General features: G+C 44.8%; 4 pseudogenes; all 4 read right to left on the reverse strand.

Annotated features, from left to right (window-relative positions):
• Nucleotides 1-2,563: 2,563 nt before the first annotated feature.
• On the reverse strand, nt 2,564-5,015 carry LOC143507316 (heat shock 70 kDa protein-like; annotated as a pseudogene).
• A 3,085-nt stretch (nt 5,016-8,100) lies between these two features.
• Nucleotides 8,101-10,777, reverse strand: LOC143507313 (heat shock 70 kDa protein-like; annotated as a pseudogene).
• A 3,096-nt stretch (nt 10,778-13,873) lies between these two features.
• Nucleotides 13,874-16,558, reverse strand: LOC143507315 (heat shock 70 kDa protein-like; annotated as a pseudogene).
• A 3,090-nt stretch (nt 16,559-19,648) lies between these two features.
• Nucleotides 19,649-22,329, reverse strand: LOC143507314 (heat shock 70 kDa protein-like; annotated as a pseudogene).
• Between the last annotated feature and the right edge of the window lie 12 nt (nt 22,330-22,341).

Consider the following 22,341-nt stretch of genomic DNA (forward strand, 5'->3'; position numbering starts at 1 on the left):
GCACACCAAACAAAGGCACGTGGCCACGGGGGCGAGAAGGGTCCGTCTGCACTCCGCCCTTCGCCACGGCTCGCCCCCTCTCCGGTGAAGCTGAACCGTGGGGTCGTGCCGACAATCTCCTGTGCATGCAGTTCTGGAGATACACAAGCAGGATTGAATGGATTCTTATAGTTACATGTGGGTTGTTCAGTATAGCTACTATATTATAGTATAGCTCATTCTGTATGTTCCTGCTTTTGCTAGGTCAGCTGCTCCATAATACCGAGACTACGGAACTGTTATGAGTTGCTCCGGAGAAGGGGGAATGGTTTGTGTGTTGCCACATAAATACACAGATTGTTGTACAGTTGGCTAACCAACAGACAGGCTTGTTTCTGGAAAGAATGAAAGCGGAAAAAGATCAAATGTTTATAAGCGTAGTGGTCCTTCAGCTTATTCTTATACACCAGTATTCCACAATCTCCTAAAATTCTTCCAAAAAAGCGCAGAAATCTGGTGCTACGTTAGCTAAGCTAGCTAATCTAGATAGCTTTGCTAGTCCCGTCAGATGTATGAGGCATCAGTTGTTCTCTGCATTTCTCATGGACACCCCAGAGAGTGTTAATGCTGATCCCGCTAGGTAGGGAAGGGAGCAGGGCAAACGGTAGCTACTTCTGTACATCTATCGTCCGGTCCATCCTCAAGTTATCCGTAAACATCTGGTTTGGTTTCACCACCTCACAAGAACGAGCCAAAGTCTAGCGCGCAATCAGGACAACGGAGGGGGTCATCAGTGCTTCAGGACATCTACAACAGCAGGGCGATTAAGCGGACTGGCAAAATGACACCGACCCCTTTCATCCTGGAAACCCCCCTGTTCCAGCCACTAACGTCTTCTTCCCTCTGGTGGAATATTCATGGACATTTAAATCAGCACAACCAGATATGCGAACAGCTCCCCCAACCCCCCCTCCCCAGAGCTGTAGGGCTCATCAACCACAGTGGTCACTGCCCTTTAAACTTGAAACCTTAAACTAACCAAATAACTCCCGTTACTGTTGTACAGCAACTTCCCTGTAACTTATGCGTATTTGCACATCTGTATGAATGTAGCATTTTTTGCAAACGCTCATATTTTGTCATTTGTATGTAACAGTTTTTTATGAATGTGTCTACATGTTAAACATGCATATGTACAGATGTTCAGCTATTGGTTTCCATCCATGACTCTTTACTGTTCTTATTCTTTGATCTTGAGATTTGTCGTTTTATTTTCCCTTAGTTAAAATGCCTGTTAACAGTCTGTGTGCTTCTCACTTCTGTTTGGTAAGTAACATACTTGTTTGCACTCATCAAGACAAATTGCTTGTATGGGAAACAGTCTCGGTCTAAATAAAGTTTCTGATCTGAGCTGTCTGGCTGACTGAACTGTCACTGGTGCCAGTTGGGGGATTATTTATATGTCCTTAGGTAGCAGTAAGTACTGGTCACCAGTTGAGGAATCAAAGCAGATTTTGGTGAGCATGTTTCACTTGACATATAAGTAACTAAATAGATATGGAAAGCAATGATTAGTTTACGGAGGCATTGCTGGTTGTGAGCACATTATTGTGCTGATGAAAACGGTTAAGATCCAGTACAGAACAGCCCAGTGTTGAACTTTCCCTGATCATATAAGTTTTAGTTTCAGTTGTGGATAAATGTCCAAGTCAGTCAGATGCTGGACACAGTAGACAGAACTCGTAGACGAACACTGACCTCTGCTGTCCACTCTGACAGCCTTTCAATAGTTCATTTTTGCCATTTATTTACTTTCTAGGACTGAAGCCCTCAAAAGTCACACACTGATGTATTAATTGATATGCAGCTTAAAGACAGCCATTGGCTAAAAGCAGCTGTAAAGAAGTGCAGTTTTGAAATGTAATGAACAAACTAAATCGCTTTTTGTAGCATTAGGAAGAATCCTTGGGAGGAGCAGAACTCCAAAGCAACCCTTCCTCCTTGGGACATGCTGCATAGCAGCATTAATAAAGCAACCAGTCAGAACAGATCATAACCTGGAAACATTTGTGCGGTTTTCTTTCTCTGACAGTTCTAGTATTTGGGAAGGCCCTTAAAGAGCAGAACTGTGCAGAGTAGCTAATCATGAAAGCACCAATTGGCCAGCAGGTGTGTGTAAAGGCTCGAGAATCTTACCAAGGAGAAATCAGCCTTTCACCTCATAACCCTGAGAAGGGTTTTGTTTCCTTACTTTTACATCTTATATGTTCATGATTATAAGATAAATTACATTATGGACTGCCAATAACACAAAGGTAAGATGTTTTGTTCATAAAAGTTTATTAACAATAAATATAAAAATATCCATCCATCCATCCATCCAATAAATATAAAAATATTTTAGATCAATATTTACAACATACAGTAGGTGTAATTTCCTTTTTGTGCAAAGTTTCATTAGTAAAACAGTTAAAATCTCACATGTTGACAGTACATTAACATTTTCAACCTTGTAGTACATTGAACAATGGCAAATAAAGTTATTTTGATCCATATGAATGAATCATCCGCATGCCAATGAAGGAGCAACACTTTTCCAGATGGTAAACTAATTCTAAAAGAGCAATTTGAGTCCACATAAGAAGTCCATTTCTCTAATCGACCTCTTCAATCGTGGGCCCCTGGGCACTGGCCCCTGAGGCAGCACGGGCCTGGGCTCCACAGCCTCCAGCTGGCATGCCTCCCTGGTAGAGTTTGGTGATGATGGGGTTACACACCTTCTCCAGCTCCTTCAGCTGATGCTCATACTCCTCTTTTTCAGCCAGCTGGTTGTTCTCCAGCCACGAGATGGCCTGGTTGCACCTCTCCACGAGTTTCTTCTGGTCATCCTCACTGATCTTGCCTTTCATCTTCTCATCCTCTACACTGCTCTTCATGTTAAAGGCGTAGGACTCAAGGGCATTCTTAGCAGCAATCTTCTCTCTCTGGAGGTCGTCCTCTGCTTTATACTTGTCTGCTTCCTGCACCATCCTCTCAATCTCCTCCTTGCTCAGCCTGCCCTTATCATTGGTGATGGTGATTTTATTCGCTTTGCCAGTGCTTTTGTCCACCGCAGACACATTCAGAATCCCAATTGGCGTCAATGTCAAAAGTCACCTCAATCTGAGGAACTCCTCGAGGTGCAGGTGGGATGCCCGACAGCTCAAACTTCCCCAGCAGGTTGTTGTCTTTTGTCATGGCTCTCTCACCTTCAAACACTTGGATCAGAACGCCGGGCTGGTTGTCTGCGTATGTGCTGAAGGTCTGGGTCTGCTTGGTTGGGATGGTGGTGTTGCGTTTGATGAGTGCGGTCATGACTCCACCTGCTGTCTCAATGCCCAGGGACAGCGGGGCCACATCCAACAGCAACAGATCCTGGACATTTCCAGACGTGTCCGCCCATTAAGATGGCAGCCTGAACAGCTGCACCGTAAGCCACTGCCTCATCTGGATTGATGCTCTTGTTCAGCTCTCTGCCATTGAAGAAATCCTGCAGAAGCTTCTGGATCTTGGGGATTCTCGTTGAACCTCCGACCAAGACAACGTCATGGATCTGGGACTTGTCCATTTTGGCATCTCTCAGGGCTTTCTCCACAGGCTCCAGTGTTCCCCTGAACAGGTCAGAGCACAGCTCCTCAAAGCGTGCTCTGGTAATAGAAGTGTAAAAGTCAGTGCCCTCGTACAGGGAGTCGATCTCAATGCTGGCCTGAGAGCTGGAGGACAGGGTTCTCTTGGCTCTCTCACAGGCTGTGCGCAGCCTCCTCAGTGCACGCTTGTTCTGGCTCATGTCCTTCTTGTGCTTCCTCTTAAACTCTTCCACAAAGTGGTTGACCAGGCGGTTGTCAAAGTCCTCCCCACCCAGGTGAGTGTCTCCTGCTGTGGCTTTCACCTCAAAGATGCCATCTTCAATAGTCAGGATGGACACATCGAACGTACCTCCTCCCAGGTCAAAGATCAGAACATTGCGCTCTCCTCGCTTGCCTTTGTCGAGGCCGTAGGCGATGGCTGCGGCTGTGGGCTCGTTGATGATCCTTAGGACGTTCAGCCCAGCGATCACACCGGCGTCTTTGGTGGCCTGCCTCTGAGAGTCGTTGAAGTAGGCAGGTACAGTAATAACGGCATCGGTTACCTTCTGACCCAGATAAGCCTCAGCAATTTCCTTCATTTTCACCAGTACCATGGAGGAGATCTCTTCAGGGTAAAATGACTTCTTCTCTCCTTTGTACTCGACCTGAACCTTTGGCTTGCCTCCATCACTGATGACTTGGAAGGACCAGTGCTTCATGTCAGACTGCACGACCGGATCGTCGAACTTCCGGCCAATCAGCCTCTTGGCGTCAAACACCGTGTTGTTGGGGTTCATGGCCACTTGATTCTTTGCAGCATCTCCAATGAGCCTCTCTGTGTCTGTGAAGGCCACGTAGCTGGGTGTGGTCCTGTTGCCCTGGTCATTAGCAATGATCTCCACTTTTCCATGCTGAAACACCCCCACACAGGAGTAAGTGGTGCCCAGGTCAATCCCAATAGCAGCTCCTTTAGCAGATGGCATCTTGACTGTTTGTGGTCACTATCTACAATTACACATATGAAAACAATGGCATCAATTAAGACAAATGCATTGAAACTAGTTATAAAACATTAACAGTAAGTACTGTTTTAGAATCTACTTTCATTCACTAGGTATTTAACATCAGCAGGCTATTGCTTACTGCTATTTTAAAAGTGGTGTAGCACATAACATAGAAGTAAATAAAGTTATAACACATTAACAGTAAGTACTGTTTTAGAATTTACTTTCATTCACTAGGTATTTAACATCAGCAGGCTGTTCCTTACTGCTATTTTATAAAAGTGGCCCAGCACATAACATGGAAATGAATAAAATTAAAGGCACTTACATTCAAGAAGGTTCAGAATTATCTGAAGATTGCGCCACAGTTAAAGCCGTAGGTTTATTCCTCCTCGTTCGTGAGTTTATCACCGCTCCGTCAACGCTGTGCTTCCCACGAACTGCCGCTCGTGCTTTATATTGAAGTAGTCAACGCCCCCAGTCGCCTCGCGACGCTTCTGGAGATTTCTCCACGTTTGCGCGAGCTACCCAACCGGTAGCAGCCCGTCCAACAATACTGATGTGTATGAGAATGAATCAGTCCTTAAAGAAACCAATTCGCATATAAGCATACTGGAAGAGTTTTGGAAAGCTACAATTCCAATAAACAGGTAAAGAAGTGGTAACGTTTTTATTAATGGGATCCATATGCGAAAAGGGGAACAAGCATATATATATAGGTTCATATTTTACTTTTGAAAATTAGTTCAGCCTTCCTATCCAAAATTGTCTGTCTCACATTTAAAGACAACAAAATACGATATGTGGTTCAGTGAATCAGTTTAGAAAAAGTTTTCATTAAACCTGGATTTTTACATAGATTGGACAGATTTTACTTATATACGACAAGCTTAACCTAGAACATTCAGGAAAAAGCTAGAAAGGTCCTGAACCTCCCCCGTGCTCTCTCCGTAGAATGGTATGTTCTCGAGTCTGCGGTGGGAGGGCCGAATCAGCTTTATTCTAACTTGTTGGATTCGCACGAGCGTTGGAGAAACCGCTAGAAACGTCTGGAGGAGAATGATGGGCACTAGTGTTGCTGGGATATGTGTAAAATCAGATGGTTTATAACGTAGAAAAATGGAACGGGTGAAAACAGTGAGAGAACACTGTGGGTCATATTAAAGGGGAAACACATTCACACGGCACACCAAACAAAGGCACGTGGCCACGGGGGCGAGAAGGGTCCGTCTGCACTCCGCCCTTCGCCACGGCTCGCCCCCTCTCCGGTGAAGCTGAACCGTGGGGTCGTGCCGACAATCTCCTGTGCATGCAGTTCTGGAGATACACAAGCAGGATTGAATGGATTCTTATAGTTACATGTGGGTTGTTCAGTATAGCTACTATATTATAGTATAGCTCATTCTGTATGTTCCTGCTTTTGCTAGGTCAGCTGCTCCATAATACCGAGACTACGGAACTGTTATGAGTTGCTCCGGAGAAGGGGGAATGGTTTGTGTGTTGCACATAAATACACAGATTGTTGTACAGTTGGCTAACCAACAGACAGGCTTGTTTCTGGAAAGAATGAAAGCGGAAAAGATCAAATGTTTATAAGCGTAGTGGTCCTTCAGCTTATTCTTATACACCAGTATTCCACAATCTCCTAAAATTCTTCCAAAAAAGCGCAGAAATCTGGTGCTACGTTAGCTAAGCTAGCTAATCTAGATAGCTTTGCTAGTCCCGTCAGATGTATGAGGCATCAGTTGTTCTCTGCATTTCTCATGGACACCCCAGAGAGTGTTAATGCTGATCCCGCTAGGTAGGGAAGGGAGCAGGGCAAACGGTAGCTACTTCTGTACATCTATCGTCCGGTCCATCCTCAAGTTATCCGTAAACATCTGGTTTGGTTTCACCACCTCACAAGAACGAGCCAAAGTCTAGCGCGCAATCAGGACAACGGAGGGGGTCATCAGTGCTTCAGGACATCTACAACAGCAGGGCGATTAAGCGGACTGGCAAAATGACAACCGACCCCTTTCATCCTGGAAACCCCCCTGTTCCAGCCACTAACGTCTTCTTCCCTCTGGTGGAATATTCATGGACATTTAAATCAGCACAACCAGATATGCGAACAGCTCCCCCAACCCCCCCTCCCCAGAGCTGTAGGGCTCATCAACCACAGTGGTCACTGCCCTTTAAACTTGAAACCTTAAACTAACCAAATAACTCCCGTTACTGTTGTACAGCAACTTCCCTGTAACTTATGCGTATTTGCACATCTGTATGAATGTAGCATTTTTTGCAAACGCTCATATTTTGTCATTTGTATGTAACAGTTTTTTATGAATGTGTCTACATGTTAAACATGCATATGTACAGATGTTCAGCTATTGGTTTCCATCCATGACTCTTTACTGTTCTTATTCTTTGATCTTGAGATTTGTCGTTTTATTTTCCCTTAGTTAAAATGCCTGTTAACAGTCTGTGTGCTTCTCACTTCTGTTTGGTAAGTAACATACTTGTTTGCACTCATCAAGACAAATTGCTTGTATGGGAAACAGTCTCGGTCTAAATAAAGTTTCTGATCTGAGCTGTCTGGCTGACTGAACTGTCACTGGTGCCAGTTGGGGGATTATTTATATGTCCTTAGGTAGCAGTAAGTACTGGTCACCAGTTGAGGAATCAAAGCAGATTTTGGTGAGCATGTTTCACTTGACATATAAGTAACTAAATAGATATGGAAAGCAATGATTAGTTTACGGAGGCATTGCTGGTTGTGAGCACATTATTGTGCTGATGAAAACGGTTAAGATCCAGTACAGAACAGCCCAGTGTTGAACTTTCCCTGATCATATAAGTTTTAGTTCAGTTGTGGATAAATGTCCAAGTCAGTCAGATGCTGCACAGTAGACAGAACTCGTAGACGAACACTGACCTCTGCTGTCCACTCTGACAGCCTTTCAATAGTTCATTTTTGCCATTTATTTACTTTCTAGGACTGAAGCCCTCAAAAGTCACACACTGATGTATTAATTGATATGCAGCTTAAAGACAGCCATTGGCTAAAAGCAGCTGTAAAGAAGTGCAGTTTTGAAATGTAATGAACAAACTAAATCGCTTTTTGTAGCATTAGGAAGAATCCTTGGGAGGAGCAGAACTCCAAAGCAACCCTTCCTCCTTGGGACATGCTGCATAGCAGCATTAATAAAGCAACCAGTCAGAACAGATCATAACCTGGAAACATTTGTGCGGTTTTCTTTCTCTGACAGTTCTAGTATTTGGGAAGGCCCTTAAAGAGCAGAACTGTGCAGAGTAGCTAATCATGAAAGCACCAATTGGCCAGCAGGTGTGTGTAAAGGCTCGAGAATCTTACCAAGGAGAAATCAGCCTTTCACCTCATAACCCTGAGAAGGGTTTTGTTTCCTTACTTTTACATCTTATATGTTCATGATTATAAGATAAATTACATTATGGACTGCCAATAACACAAAGGTAAGATGTTTTGTTCATAAAAGTTTATTAACAATAAATATAAAAATATCCATCCATCCATCCATCCATCCAATAAATATAAAAATATTTTAGATCAATATTTACAACATACAGTAGGTGTAATTTCCTTTTTGTGCAAAGTTTCATTAGTAAAACAGTTAAAATCTCACATGTTGACAGTACATTAACATTTTCAACCTTGTAGTACATTGAACAATGGCAAATAAAGTTATTTTGATCCATATGAATGAATCATCCGCATGCCATGAAGGAGCAACACTTTTCCAGATGGTAAACTAATTCTAAAAGAGCAATTTGAGTCCACATAAGAAGTCCATTTCTCTAATCGACCTCTTCAATCGTGGGCCCCTGGGCACTGGCCCCTGAGGCAGCACGGGCCTGGGCTCCACAGCCTCCAGCTGGCATGCCTCCCTGGTAGAGTTTGGTGATGATGGGGTTACACACCTTCTCCAGCTCCTTCAGCTGATGCTCATACTCCTCTTTTTCAGCCAGCTGGTTGTTCTCCAGCCACGAGATGGCCTGGTTGCACCTCTCCACGAGTTTCTTCTGGTCATCCTCACTGATCTTGCCTTTCATCTTCTCATCCTCTACACTGCTCTTCATGTTAAAGGCGTAGGACTCAAGGGCATTCTTAGCAGCAATCTTCTCTCTCTGGAGGTCGTCCTCTGCTTTATACTTGTCTGCTTCCTGCACCATCCTCTCAATCTCCTCCTTGCTCAGCCTGCCCTTATCATTGGTGATGGTGATTTTATTCGCTTTGCCAGTGCTTTTGTCCACCGCAGACACATTCAATCCCATTGGCGTCAATGTCAAAAGTCACCTCAATCTGAGGAACTCCTCGAGGTGCAGGTGGGATGCCCGACAGCTCAAACTTCCCCAGCAGGTTGTTGTCTTTTGTCATGGCTCTCTCACCTTCAAACACTTGGATCAGAACGCCGGGCTGGTTGTCTGCGTATGTGCTGAAGGTCTGGGTCTGCTTGGTTGGGATGGTGGTGTTGCGTTTGATGAGTGCGGTCATGACTCCACCTGCTGTCTCAATGCCCAGGGACAGCGGGGCCACATCCAACAGCAACAGATCCTGGACATTTCCAGACGTGTCGCCCATTAAGATGGCAGCCTGAACAGCTGCACCGTAAGCCACTGCCTCATCTGGATTGATGCTCTTGTTCAGCTCTCTGCCATTGAAGAAATCCTGCAGAAGCTTCTGGATCTTGGGGATTCTCGTTGAACCTCCGACCAAGACAACGTCATGGATCTGGGACTTGTCCATTTTGGCATCTCTCAGGGCTTTCTCCACAGGCTCCAGTGTTCCCCTGAACAGGTCAGAGCACAGCTCCTCAAAGCGTGCTCTGGTAATAGAAGTGTAAAAGTCAGTGCCCTCGTACAGGGAGTCGATCTCAATGCTGGCCTGAGAGCTGGAGGACAGGGTTCTCTTGGCTCTCTCACAGGCTGTGCGCAGCCTCCTCAGTGCACGCTTGTTCTGGCTCATGTCCTTCTTGTGCTTCCTCTTAAACTCTTCCACAAAGTGGTTGACCAGGCGGTTGTCAAAGTCCTCCCCACCCAGGTGAGTGTCTCCTGCTGTGGCTTTCACCTCAAAGATGCCATCTTCAATAGTCAGGATGGACACATCGAACGTACCTCCTCCCAGGTCAAAGATCAGAACATTGCGCTCTCCTCGCTTGCCTTTGTCGAGGCCGTAGGCGATGGCTGCGGCTGTGGGCTCGTTGATGATCCTTAGGACGTTCAGCCCAGCGATCACACCGGCGTCTTTGGTGGCCTGCCTCTGAGAGTCGTTGAAGTAGGCAGGTACAGTAATAACGGCATCGGTTACCTTCTGACCCAGATAAGCCTCAGCAATTTCCTTCATTTTCACCAGTACCATGGAGGAGATCTCTTCAGGGTAAAAGGACTTCTTCTCTCCTTTGTACTCGACCTGAACCTTTGGCTTGCCTCCATCACTGATGACTTGGAAGGACCAGTGCTTCATGTCAGACTGCACGACCGGATCGTCGAACTTCCGGCCAATCAGCCTCTTGGCGTCAAACACCGTGTTGTTGGGGTTCATGGCCACTTGATTCTTTGCAGCATCTCCAATGAGCCTCTCTGTGTCTGTGAAGGCCACGTAGCTGGGTGTGGTCCTGTTGCCCTGGTCATTAGCAATGATCTCCACTTTTCCATGCTGAAACACCCCCACACAGGAGTAAGTGGTGCCCAGGTCAATCCCAATAGCAGCTCCTTTAGCAGATGGCATCTTGACTGTTTGTGGTCACTATCTACAATTACACATATGAAAACAATGGCATCAATTAAGACAAATGCATTGAAACTAGTTATAAAACATTAACAGTAAGTACTGTTTTAGAATCTACTTTCATTCACTAGGTATTTAACATCAGCAGGCTATTGCTTACTGCTATTTTAAAAGTGGTGTAGCACATAACATAGAAGTAAATAAAGTTATAACACATTAACAGTAAGTACTGTTTTAGAATTTACTTTCATTCACTAGGTATTTAACATCAGCAGGCTGTTCCTTACTGCTATTTTATAAAAGTGGCCCAGCACATAACATGGAAATGAATAAAATTAAAGGCACTTACATTCAAGAAGGTTCAGAATTATCTGAAGATTGCGCCACAGTTAAAGCCGTAGGTTTATTCCTCCTCGTTCGTGAGTTTATCACCGCTCCGTCAACGCTGTGCTTCCCACGAACTGCCGCTCGTGCTTTATATTGAAGTAGTCAACGCCCCCAGTCGCCTCGCGACGCTTCTGGAGATTTCTCCACGTTTGCGCGAGCTACCCAACCGGTAGCAGCCCGTCCAACAATACTGATGTGTATGAGAATGAATCAGTCCTTAAAGAAACCAATTCGCATATAAGCATACTGGAAGAGTTTTGGAAAGCTACAATTCCAATAAACAGGTAAAGAAGTGGTAACGTTTTTATTAATGGGATCCATATGCGAAAAGGGGAACAAGCATATATATATAGGTTCATATTTTACTTTTGAAAATAGTTCAGCCTTCCTATCCAAAATTGTCTGTCTCTCACATTTAAAGACAACAAAATACGATATGTGGTTCAGTGAATCAGTTTAGAAAAAGTTTTCATTAAACCTGGATTTTTACATAGATTGGACAGATTTTACTTATATACGACAAGCTTAACCTAGAACATTCAGGAAAAAGCTAGAAAGGTCCTGAACCTCCCCCGTGCTCTCTCCGTAGAATGGTATGTTCTCGAGTCTGCGGTGGGAGGGCCGAATCAGCTTTATTCTAACTTGTTGGATTCGCACGAGCGTTGGAGAAACCGCTAGAAACGTCTGGAGGAGAATGATGGGCACTAGTGTTGCTGGGATATGTGTAAAATCAGATGGTTTATAACGTAGAAAAATGGAACGGGTGAAAACAGTGAGAGAACACTGTGGGTCATATTAAAGGGGAAAACACATTCACACGGCACACCAAACAAAGGCACGTGGCCACGGGGGCGAGAAGGGTCCGTCTGCACTCCGCCCTTCGCCACGGCTCGCCCCCTCTCCGGTGAAGCTGAACCGTGGGGTCGTGCCGACAATCTCCTGTGCATGCAGTTCTGGAGATACACAAGCAGGATTGAATGGATTCTTATAGTTACATGTGGGTTGTTCAGTATAGCTACTATATTATAGTATAGCTCATTCTGTATGTTCCTGCTTTTGCTAGGTCAGCTGCTCCATAATACCGAGACTACGGAACTGTTATGAGTTGCTCCGGAGAAGGGGGAATGGTTTGTGTGTTGCACATAAATACACAGATTGTTGTACAGTTGGCTAACCAACAGACAGGCTTGTTTCTGGAAAGAATGAAAGCGGAAAAGATCAAATGTTTATAAGCGTAGTGGTCCTTCAGCTTATTCTTATACACCAGTATTCCACAATCTCCTAAAATTCTTCCAAAAAAGCGCAGAAATCTGGTGCTACGTTAGCTAAGCTAGCTAATCTAGATAGCTTTGCTAGTCCCGTCAGATGTATGAGGCATCAGTTGTTCTCTGCATTTCTCATGGACACCCCAGAGAGTGTTAATGCTGATCCCGCTAGGTAGGGAAGGGAGCAGGGCAAACGGTAGCTTACTTCTGTACATCTATCGTCCGGTCCATCCTCAAGTTATCCGTAAACATCTGGTTTGGTTTCACCACCTCACAAGAACGAGCCAAAGTCTAGCGCGCAATCAGGACAACGGAGGGGGTCATCAGTGCTTCAGGACATCTACAACAGCAGGGCGATTAAGCGGACTGGCAAAATGACAACCGACCCCTTTCATCCTGGAAACCCCCCTGTTCCAGCCACTAACGTCTTCTTCCCTCTGGTGGAATATTCATGGACATTTAAATCAGCACAACCAGATATGCGAACAGCTCCCCCAACCCCCCCTCCCCAGAGCTGTAGGGCTCATCAACCACAGTGGTCACTGCCCTTTAAACTTGAAACCTTAAACTAACCAAATAACTCCCGTTACTGTTGTACAGCAACTTCCCTGTAACTTATGCGTATTTGCACATCTGTATGAATGTAGCATTTTTTGCAAACGCTCATATTTTGTCATTTGTATGTAACAGTTTTTTATGAATGTGTCTACATGTTAAACATGCATATGTACAGATGTTCAGCTATTGGTTTCCATCCATGACTCTTTACTGTTCTTATTCTTTGATCTTGAGATTTGTCGTTTTATTTTCCCTTAGTTAAAATGCCTGTTAACAGTCTGTGTGCTTCTCACTTCTGTTTGGTAAGTAACATACTTGTTTGCACCTCATCAAGACAAATTGCTTGTATGGGAAACAGTCTCGGTCTAAATAAAGTTTCTGATCTGAGCTGTCTGGCTGACTGAACTGTCACTGGTGCCAGTTGGGGGATTATTTATATGTCCTTAGGTAGCAGTAAGTACTGGTCACCAGTTGAGGAATCAAAGCAGATTTTGGTGAGCATGTTTCACTTGACATATAAGTAACTAAATAGATATGGAAAGCAATGATTAGTTTACGGAGGCATTGCTGGTTGTGAGCACATTATTGTGCTGATGAAAACGGTTAAGATCCAGTACAGAACAGCCCAGTGTTGAACTTTCCCTGATCATATAAGTTTTAGTTCAGTTGTGGATAAATGTCCAAGTCAGTCAGATGCTGGACACAGTAGACAGAACTCGTAGACGAACACTGACCTCTGCTGTCCACTCTGACAGCCTTTCAATAGTTCATTTTTGCCATTTATTTACTTTCTAGGACTGAAGCCCTCAAAAGTCACACACTGATGTATTAATTGATATGCAGCTTAAAGAAGACAGCCATTGGCTAAAAGCAGCTGTAAAGAAGTGCAGTTTTGAAATGTAATGAACAAACTAAATCGCTTTTTGTAGCATTAGGAAGAATCCTTGGGAGGAGCAGAACTCCAAAGCAACCCTTCCTCCTTGGGACATGCTGCATAGCAGCATTAATAAAGCAACCAGTCAGAACAGATCATAACCTGGAAACATTTGTGCGGTTTTCTTTCTCTGACAGTTCTAGTATTTGGGAAGGCCCTTAAAGAGCAGAACTGTGCAGAGTAGCTAATCATGAAAGCACCAATTGGCCAGCAGGTGTGTGTAAAGGCTCGAGAATCTTACCAAGGAGAAATCAGCCTTTCACCTCATAACCCTGAGAAGGGTTTTGTTTCCTTACTTTTACATCTTATATGTTCATGATTATAAGATAAATTACATTATGGACTGCCAATAACACAAAGGTAAGATGTTTTGTTCATAAAAGTTTATTAACAATAAATATAAAAATATCCATCCATCCATCCATCCAATAAATATAAAAATATTTTAGATCAATATTTACAACATACAGTAGGTGTAATTTCCTTTTTGTGCAAAGTTTCATTAGTAAAACAGTTAAAATCTCACATGTTGACAGTACATTAACATTTTCAACCTTGTAGTACATTGAACAATGGCAAATAAAGTTATTTTGATCCATATGAATGAATCATCCGCATGCCATGAAGGAGCAACACTTTTCCAGATGGTAAACTAATTCTAAAAGAGCAATTTGAGTCCACATAAGAAGTCCATTTCTCTAATCGACCTCTTCAATCGTGGGCCCCTGGGCACTGGCCCCTGAGGCAGCACGGGCCTGGGCTCCACAGCCTCCAGCTGGCATGCCTCCCTGGTAGAGTTTGGTGATGATGGGGTTACACACCTTCTCCAGCTCCTTCAGCTGATGCTCATACTCCTCTTTTTCAGCCAGCTGGTTGTTCTCCAGCCACGAGATGGCCTGGTTGCACCTCTCCACGAGTTTCTTCTGGTCATCCTCACTGATCTTGCCTTTCATCTTCTCATCCTCTACACTGCTCTTCATGTTAAAGGCGTAGGACTCAAGGGCATTCTTAGCAGCAATCTTCTCTCTCTGGAGGTCGTCCTCTGCTTTATACTTGTCTGCTTCCTGCACCATCCTCTCAATCTCCTCCTTGCTCAGCCTGCCCTTATCATTGGTGATGGTGATTTTATTCGCTTTGCCAGTGCTTTTGTCCACCGCAGACACATTCAGAATCCCATTGGCGTCAATGTCAAAAGTCACCTCAATCTGAGGAACTCCTCGAGGTGCAGGTGGGATGCCCGACAGCTCAAACTTCCCCAGCAGGTTGTTGTCTTTTGTCATGGCTCTCTCACCTTCAAACACTTGGATCAGAACGCCGGGCTGGTTGTCTGCGTATGTGCTGAAGGTCTGGGTCTGCTTGGTTGGGATGGTGGTGTTGCGTTTGATGAGTGCGGTCATGACTCCACCTGCTGTCTCAATGCCCAGGGACAGCGGGGGCCACATCCAACAGCAACAGATCCTGGACATTTCCAGACGTGTCGCCCATTAAGATGGCAGCCTGAACAGCTGCACCGTAAGCCACTGCCTCATCTGGATTGATGCTCTTGTTCAGCTCTCTGCCATTGAAGAAATCCTGCAGAAGCTTCTGGATCTTGGGGATTCTCGTTGAACCTCCGACCAAGACAACGTCATGGATCTGGGACTTGTCCATTTTGGCATCTCTCAGGGCTTTCTCCACAGGCTCCAGTGTTCCCCTGAACAGGTCAGAGCACAGCTCCTCAAAGCGTGCTCTGGTAATAGAAGTGTAAAAGTCAGTGCCCTCGTACAGGGAGTCGATCTCAATGCTGGCCTGAGAGCTGGAGGACAGGGTTCTCTTGGCTCTCTCACAGGCTGTGCGCAGCCTCCTCAGTGCACGCTTGTTCTGGCTCATGTCCTTCTTGTGCTTCCTCTTAAACTCTTCCACAAAGTGGTTGACCAGGCGGTTGTCAAAGTCCTCCCCACCCAGGTGAGTGTCTCCTGCTGTGGCTTTCACCTCAAAGATGCCATCTTCAATAGTCAGGATGGACACATCGAACGTACCTCCTCCCAGGTCAAAGATCAGAACATTGCGCTCTCCTCGCTTGCCTTTGTCGAGGCCGTAGGCGATGGCTGCGGCTGTGGGCTCGTTGATGATCCTTAGGACGTTCAGCCCAGCGATCACACACCGGCGTCTTTGGTGGCCTGCCTCTGAGAGTCGTTGAAGTAGGCAGGTACAGTAATAACGGCATCGGTTACCTTCTGACCCAGATAAGCCTCAGCAATTTCCTTCATTTTCACCAGTACCATGGAGGAGATCTCTTCAGGGTAAAATGACTTCTTCTCTCCTTTGTACTCGACCTGAACCTTTGGCTTGCCTCCATCACTGATGACTTGGAAGGACCAGTGCTTCATGTCAGACTGCACGACCGGATCGTCGAACTTCCGGCCAATCAGCCTCTTGGCGTCAAACACCGTGTTGTTGGGGTTCATGGCCACTTGATTCTTTGCAGCATCTCCAATGAGCCTCTCTGTGTCTGTGAAGGCCACGTAGCTGGGTGTGGTCCTGTTGCCCTGGTCATTAGCAATGATCTCCACTTTTCCATGCTGAAACACCCCCACACAGGAGTAAGTGGTGCCCAGGTCAATCCCAATAGCAGCTCCTTTAGCAGATGGCATCTTGACTGTTTGTGGTCACTATCTACAATTACACATATGAAAACAATGGCATCAATTAAGACAAATGCATTGAAACTAGTTATAAAACATTAACAGTAAGTACTGTTTTAGAATCTACTTTCATTCACTAGGTATTTAACATCAGCAGGCTATTGCTTACTGCTATTTTAAAAGTGGTGTAGCACATAACATAGAAGTAAATAAAGTTATAACACATTAACAGTAAGTACTGTTTTAGAATTTACTTTCATTCACTAGGTATTTAACATCAGCAGGCTGTTCCTTACTGCTATTTTATAAAAGTGGCCCAGCACATAACATGGAAATGAATAAAATTAAAGGCACTTACATTCAAGAAGGTTCAGAATTATCTGAAGATTGCGCCACAGTTAAAGCCGTAGGTTTATTCCTCCTCGTTCGTGAGTTTATCACCGCTCCGTCAACGCTGTGCTTCCCACGAACTGCCGCTCGTGCTTTATATTGAAGTAGTCAACGCCCCCAGTCGCCTCGCGACGCTTCTGGAGATTTCTCCACGTTTGCGCGAGCTACCCAACCGGTAGCAGCCCGTCCAACAATACTGATGTGTATGAGAATGAATCAGTCCTTAAAGAAACCAATTCGCATATAAGCATACTGGAAGAGTTTTGGAAAGCTACAATTCCAATAAACAGGTAAAGAAGTGGTAACGTTTTTATTAATGGGATCCATATGCGAAAAGGGGAACAAGCATATATATATAGGTTCATATTTTACTTTTGAAAATTAGTTCAGCCTTCCTATCCAAAATTGTCTGTCTCTCACATTTAAAGACAACAAAATACGATATGTGGTTCAGTGAATCAGTTTAGAAAAAGTTTTCATTAAACCTGGATTTTTACATAGATTGGACAGATTTTACTTATATACGACAAGCTTAACCTAGAACATTCAGGAAAAAGCTAGAAAGGTCCTGAACCTCCCCCGTGCTCTCTCCGTAGAATGGTATGTTCTCGAGTCTGCGGTGGGAGGGCCGAATCAGCTTTATTCTAACTTGTTGGATTCGCACGAGCGTTGGAGAAACCGCTAGAAACGTCTGGAGGAGAATGATGGGCACTAGTGTTGCTGGGATATGTGTAAAATCAGATGGTTTATAACGTAGAAAAATGGAACGGGTGAAAACAGTGAGAGAACACTGTGGGTCATATTAAAGGGGAAACACATTCACCACGGCACACCAAACAAAGGCACGTGGCCACGGGGGCGAGAAGGGTCCGTCTGCACTCCGCCCTTCGCCACGGCTCGCCCCCCTCTCCGGTGAAGCTGAACCGTGGGGTCGTGCCGACAATCTCCTGTGCATGCAGTTCTGGAGATACACAAGCAGGATTGAATGGATTCTTATAGTTACATGTGGGTTGTTCAGTATAGCTACTATATTATAGTATAGCTCATTCTGTATGTTCCTGCTTTTGCTAGGTCAGCTGCTCCATAATACCGAGACTACGGAACTGTTATGAGTTGCTCCGGAGAAGGGGGAATGGTTTGTGTGTTGCACATAAATACACAGATTGTTGTACAGTTGGCTAACCAACAGACAGGCTTGTTTCTGGAAAGAATGAAAGCGGAAAAGATCAAATGTTTATAAGCGTAGTGGTCCTTCAGCTTATTCTTATACACCAGTATTCCACAATCTCCTAAAATTCTTCCAAAAAAGCGCAGAAATCTGGTGCTACGTTAGCTAAGCTAGCTAATCTAGATAGCTTTGCTAGTCCCGTCAGATGTATGAGGCATCAGTTGTTCTCTGCATTTCTCATGGACACCCCAGAGAGTGTTAATGCTGATCCCGCTAGGTAGGGAAGGGAGCAGGGCAAACGGTAGCTACTTCTGTACATCTATCGTCCGGTCCATCCTCAAGTTATCCGTAAACATCTGGTTTGGTTTCACCACCTCACAAGAACGAGCCAAAGTCTAGCGCGCAATCAGGACAACGGAGGGGGTCATCAGTGCTTCAGGACATCTACAACAGCAGGGCGATTAAGCGGACTGGCAAAATGACAACCGACCCCTTTCATCCTGGAAACCCCCCTGTTCCAGCCACTAACGTCTTCTTCCCTCTGGTGGAATATTCATGGACATTTAAATCAGCACAACCAGATATGCGAACAGCTCCCCCAACCCCCCCTCCCCAGAGCTGTAGGGCTCATCAACCACAGTGGTCACTGCCCTTTAAACTTGAAACCTTAAACTAACCAAATAACTCCCGTTACTGTTGTACAGCAACTTCCCTGTAACTTATGCGTATTTGCACATCTGTATGAATGTAGCATTTTTTGCAAACGCTCATATTTTGTCATTTGTATGTAACAGTTTTTTATGAATGTGTCTACATGTTAAACATGCATATGTACAGATGTTCAGCTATTGGTTTCCATCCATGACTCTTTACTGTTCTTATTCTTTGATCTTGAGATTTGTCGTTTTATTTTCCCTTAGTTAAAATGCCTGTTAACAGTCTGTGTGCTTCTCACTTCTGTTTGGTAAGTAACATACTTGTTTGCACTCATCAAGACAAATTGCTTGTATGGGAAACAGTCTCGGTCTAAATAAAGTTTCTGATCTGAGCTGTCTGGCTGACTGAACTGTCACTGGTGCCAGTTGGGGGATTATTTATATGTCCTTAGGTAGCAGTAAGTACTGGTCACCAGTTGAGGAATCAAAGCAGATTTTGGTGAGCATGTTTCACTTGACATATAAGTAACTAAATAGATATGGAAAGCAATGATTAGTTTACGGAGGCATTGCTGGTTGTGAGCACATTATTGTGCTGATGAAAACGGTTAAGATCCAGTACAGAACAGCCCAGTGTTGAACTTTCCCTGATCATATAAGTTTTAGTTCAGTTGTGGATAAATGTCCAAGTCAGTCAGATGCTGCACAGTAGACAGAACTCGTAGACGAACACTGACCTCTGCTGTCCACTCTGACAGCCTTTCAATAGTTCATTTTTGCCATTTATTTACTTTCTAGGACTGAAGCCCTCAAAAGTCACACACTGATGTATTAATTGATATGCAGCTTAAAGACAGCCATTGGCTAAAAGCAGCTGTAAAGAAGTGCAGTTTTGAAATGTAATGAACAAACTAAATCGCTTTTTGTAGCATTAGGAAGAATCCTTGGGAGGAGCAGAACTCCAAAGCAACCCTTCCTCCTTGGGACATGCTGCATAGCAGCATTAATAAAGCAACCAGTCAGAACAGATCATAACCTGGAAACATTTGTGCGGTTTTCTTTCTCTGACAGTTCTAGTATTTGGGAAGGCCTTAAAGAGCAGAACTGTGCAGAGTAGCTAATCATGAAAGCACCAATTGGCCAGCAGGTGTGTGTAAAGGCTCGAGAATCTTACCAAGGAGAAATCAGCCTTTCACCTCATAACCCTGAGAAGGGTTTTGTTTCCTTACTTTTACATCTTATATGTTCATGATTATAAGATAAATTACATTATGGACTGCCAATAACACAAAGGTAAGATGTTTTGTTCATAAAAGTTTATTAACAATAAATATAAAAATATCCATCCATCCATCCATCCATCCAATAAATATAAAAATATTTTAGATCAATATTTACAACATACAGTAGGTGTAATTTCCTTTTTGTGCAAAGTTTCATTAGTAAAACAGTTAAAATCTCACATGTTGACAGTACATTAACATTTTCAACCTTGTAGTACATTGAACAATGGCAAATAAAGTTATTTTGATCCATATGAATGAATCATCCGCATGCCATGAAGGAGCAACACTTTTCCAGATGGTAAACTAATTCTAAAAGAGCAATTTGAGTCCACATAAGAAGTCCATTTCTCTAATCGACCTCTTCAATCGTGGGCCCCTGGGCACTGGCCCCTGAGGCAGCACGGGCCTGGGCTCCACAGCCTCCAGCTGGCATGCCTCCCTGGTAGAGTTTGGTGATGATGGGGTTACACACCTTCTCCAGCTCCTTCAGCTGATGCTCATACTCCTCTTTTTTCAGCCAGCTGGTTGTTCTCCCAGCCACGAGATGGCCTGGTTGCACCTCTCCACGAGTTTCTTCTGGTCATCCTCACTGATCTTGCCTTTCATCTTCTCATCCTCTACACTGCTCTTCATGTTAAAGGCGTAGGACTCAAGGGCATTCTTAGCAGCAATCTTCTCTCTCTGGAGGTCGTCCTCTGCTTTATACTTGTCTGCTTCCTGCACCATCCTCTCAATCTCCTCCTTGCTCAGCCTGCCCTTATCATTGGTGATGGTGATTTTATTCGCTTTGCCAGTGCTTTTGTCCACCGCAGACACATTCAGAATCCCATTGGCGTCAATGTCAAAAGTCACCTCAATCTGAGGAACTCCTCGAGGTGCAGGTGGGATGCCCGACAGCTCAAACTTCCCCAGCAGGTTGTTGTCTTTTGTCATGGCTCTCTCACCTTCAAACACTTGGATCAGAACGCCGGGCTGGTTGTCTGCGTATGTGCTGAAGGTCTGGGTCTGCTTGGTTGGGATGGTGGTGTTGCGTTTGATGAGTGCGGTCATGACTCCACCTGCTGTCTCAATGCCCAGGGACAGCGGGGCCACATCCAACAGCAACAGATCCTGGACATTTCCAGACGTGTCGCCCATTAAGATGGCAGCCTGAACAGCTGCACCGTAAGCCACTGCCTCATCTGGATTGATGCTCTTGTTCAGCTCTCTGCCATTGAAGAAATCCTGCAGAAGCTTCTGGATCTTGGGGATTCTCGTTGAACCTCCGACCAAGACAACGTCATGGATCTGGGACTTGTCCATTTTGGCATCTCTCAGGGCTTTCTCCACAGGCTCCAGTGTTCCCCTGAACAGGTCAGAGCACAGCTCCTCAAAGCGTGCTCTGGTAATAGAAGTGTAAAAGTCAGTGCCCTCGTACAGGGAGTCGATCTCAATGCTGGCCTGAGAGCTGGAGGACAGGGTTCTCTTGGCTCTCTCACAGGCTGTGCGCAGCCTCCTCAGTGCACGCTTGTTCTGGCTCATGTCCTTCTTGTGCTTCCTCTTAAACTCTTCCACAAAGTGGTTGACCAGGCGGTTGTCAAAGTCCTCCCCACCCAGGTGAGTGTCTCCTGCTGTGGCTTTCACCTCAAAGATGCCATCTTCAATAGTCAGGATGGACACATCGAACGTACCTCCTCCCAGGTCAAAGATCAGAACATTGCGCTCTCCTCGCTTGCCTTTGTCGAGGCCGTAGGCGATGGCTGCGGCTGTGGGCTCGTTGATGATCCTTAGGACGTTCAGCCCAGCGATCACACCGGCGTCTTTGGTGGCCTGCCTCTGAGAGTCGTTGAAGTAGGCAGGTACAGTAATAACGGCATCGGTTACCTTCTGACCCAGATAAGCCTCAGCAATTTCCTTCATTTTCACCAGTACCATGGAGGAGATCTCTTCAGGGTAAAATGACTTCTTCTCTCCTTTGTACTCGACCTGAACCTTTGGCTTGCCTCCATCACTGATGACTTGGAAGGACCAGTGCTTCATGTCAGACTGCACGACCGGATCGTCGAACTTCCGGCCAATCAGCCTCTTGGCGTCAAACACCGTGTTGTTGGGGTTCATGGCCACTTGATTCTTTGCAGCATCTCCAATGAGCCTCTCTGTGTCTGTGAAGGCCACGTAGCTGGGTGTGGTCCTGTTGCCCTGGTCATTAGCAATGATCTCCACTTTTCCATGCTGAAACACCCCCACACAGGAGTAAGTGGTGCCCAGGTCAATCCCAATAGCAGCTCCTTTAGCAGATGGCATCTTGACTGTTTGTGGTCACTATCTACAATTACACATATGAAAACAATGGCATCAATTAAGACAAATGCATTGAAACTAGTTATAAAACATTAACAGTAAGTACTGTTTTAGAATCTACTTTCATTCACTAGGTATTTAACATCAGCAGGCTATTGCTTACTGCTATTTTAAAAGTGGTGTAGCACATAACATAGAAGTAAATAAAGTTATAACACATTAACAGTAAGTACTGTTTTAGAATTTACTTTCATTCACTAGGTATTTAACATCAGCAGGCTGTTCCTTACTGCTATTTTATAAAAGTGGCCCAGCACATAACATGGAAATGAATAAAATTAAAGGCACTTACATTCAAGAAGGTTCAGAATTATCTGAAGATTGCGCCACAGTTAAAGCCGTAGGTTTATTCCTCCTCGTTCGTGAGTTTATCACCGCTCCGTCAACGCTGTGCTTCCC

Source organism: Brachyhypopomus gauderio, unplaced genomic scaffold, assembly GCF_052324685.1.
Source record: "Brachyhypopomus gauderio isolate BG-103 unplaced genomic scaffold, BGAUD_0.2 sc664, whole genome shotgun sequence".
Taxonomy (NCBI): Eukaryota; Metazoa; Chordata; class Actinopteri; order Gymnotiformes; family Hypopomidae; genus Brachyhypopomus; species Brachyhypopomus gauderio.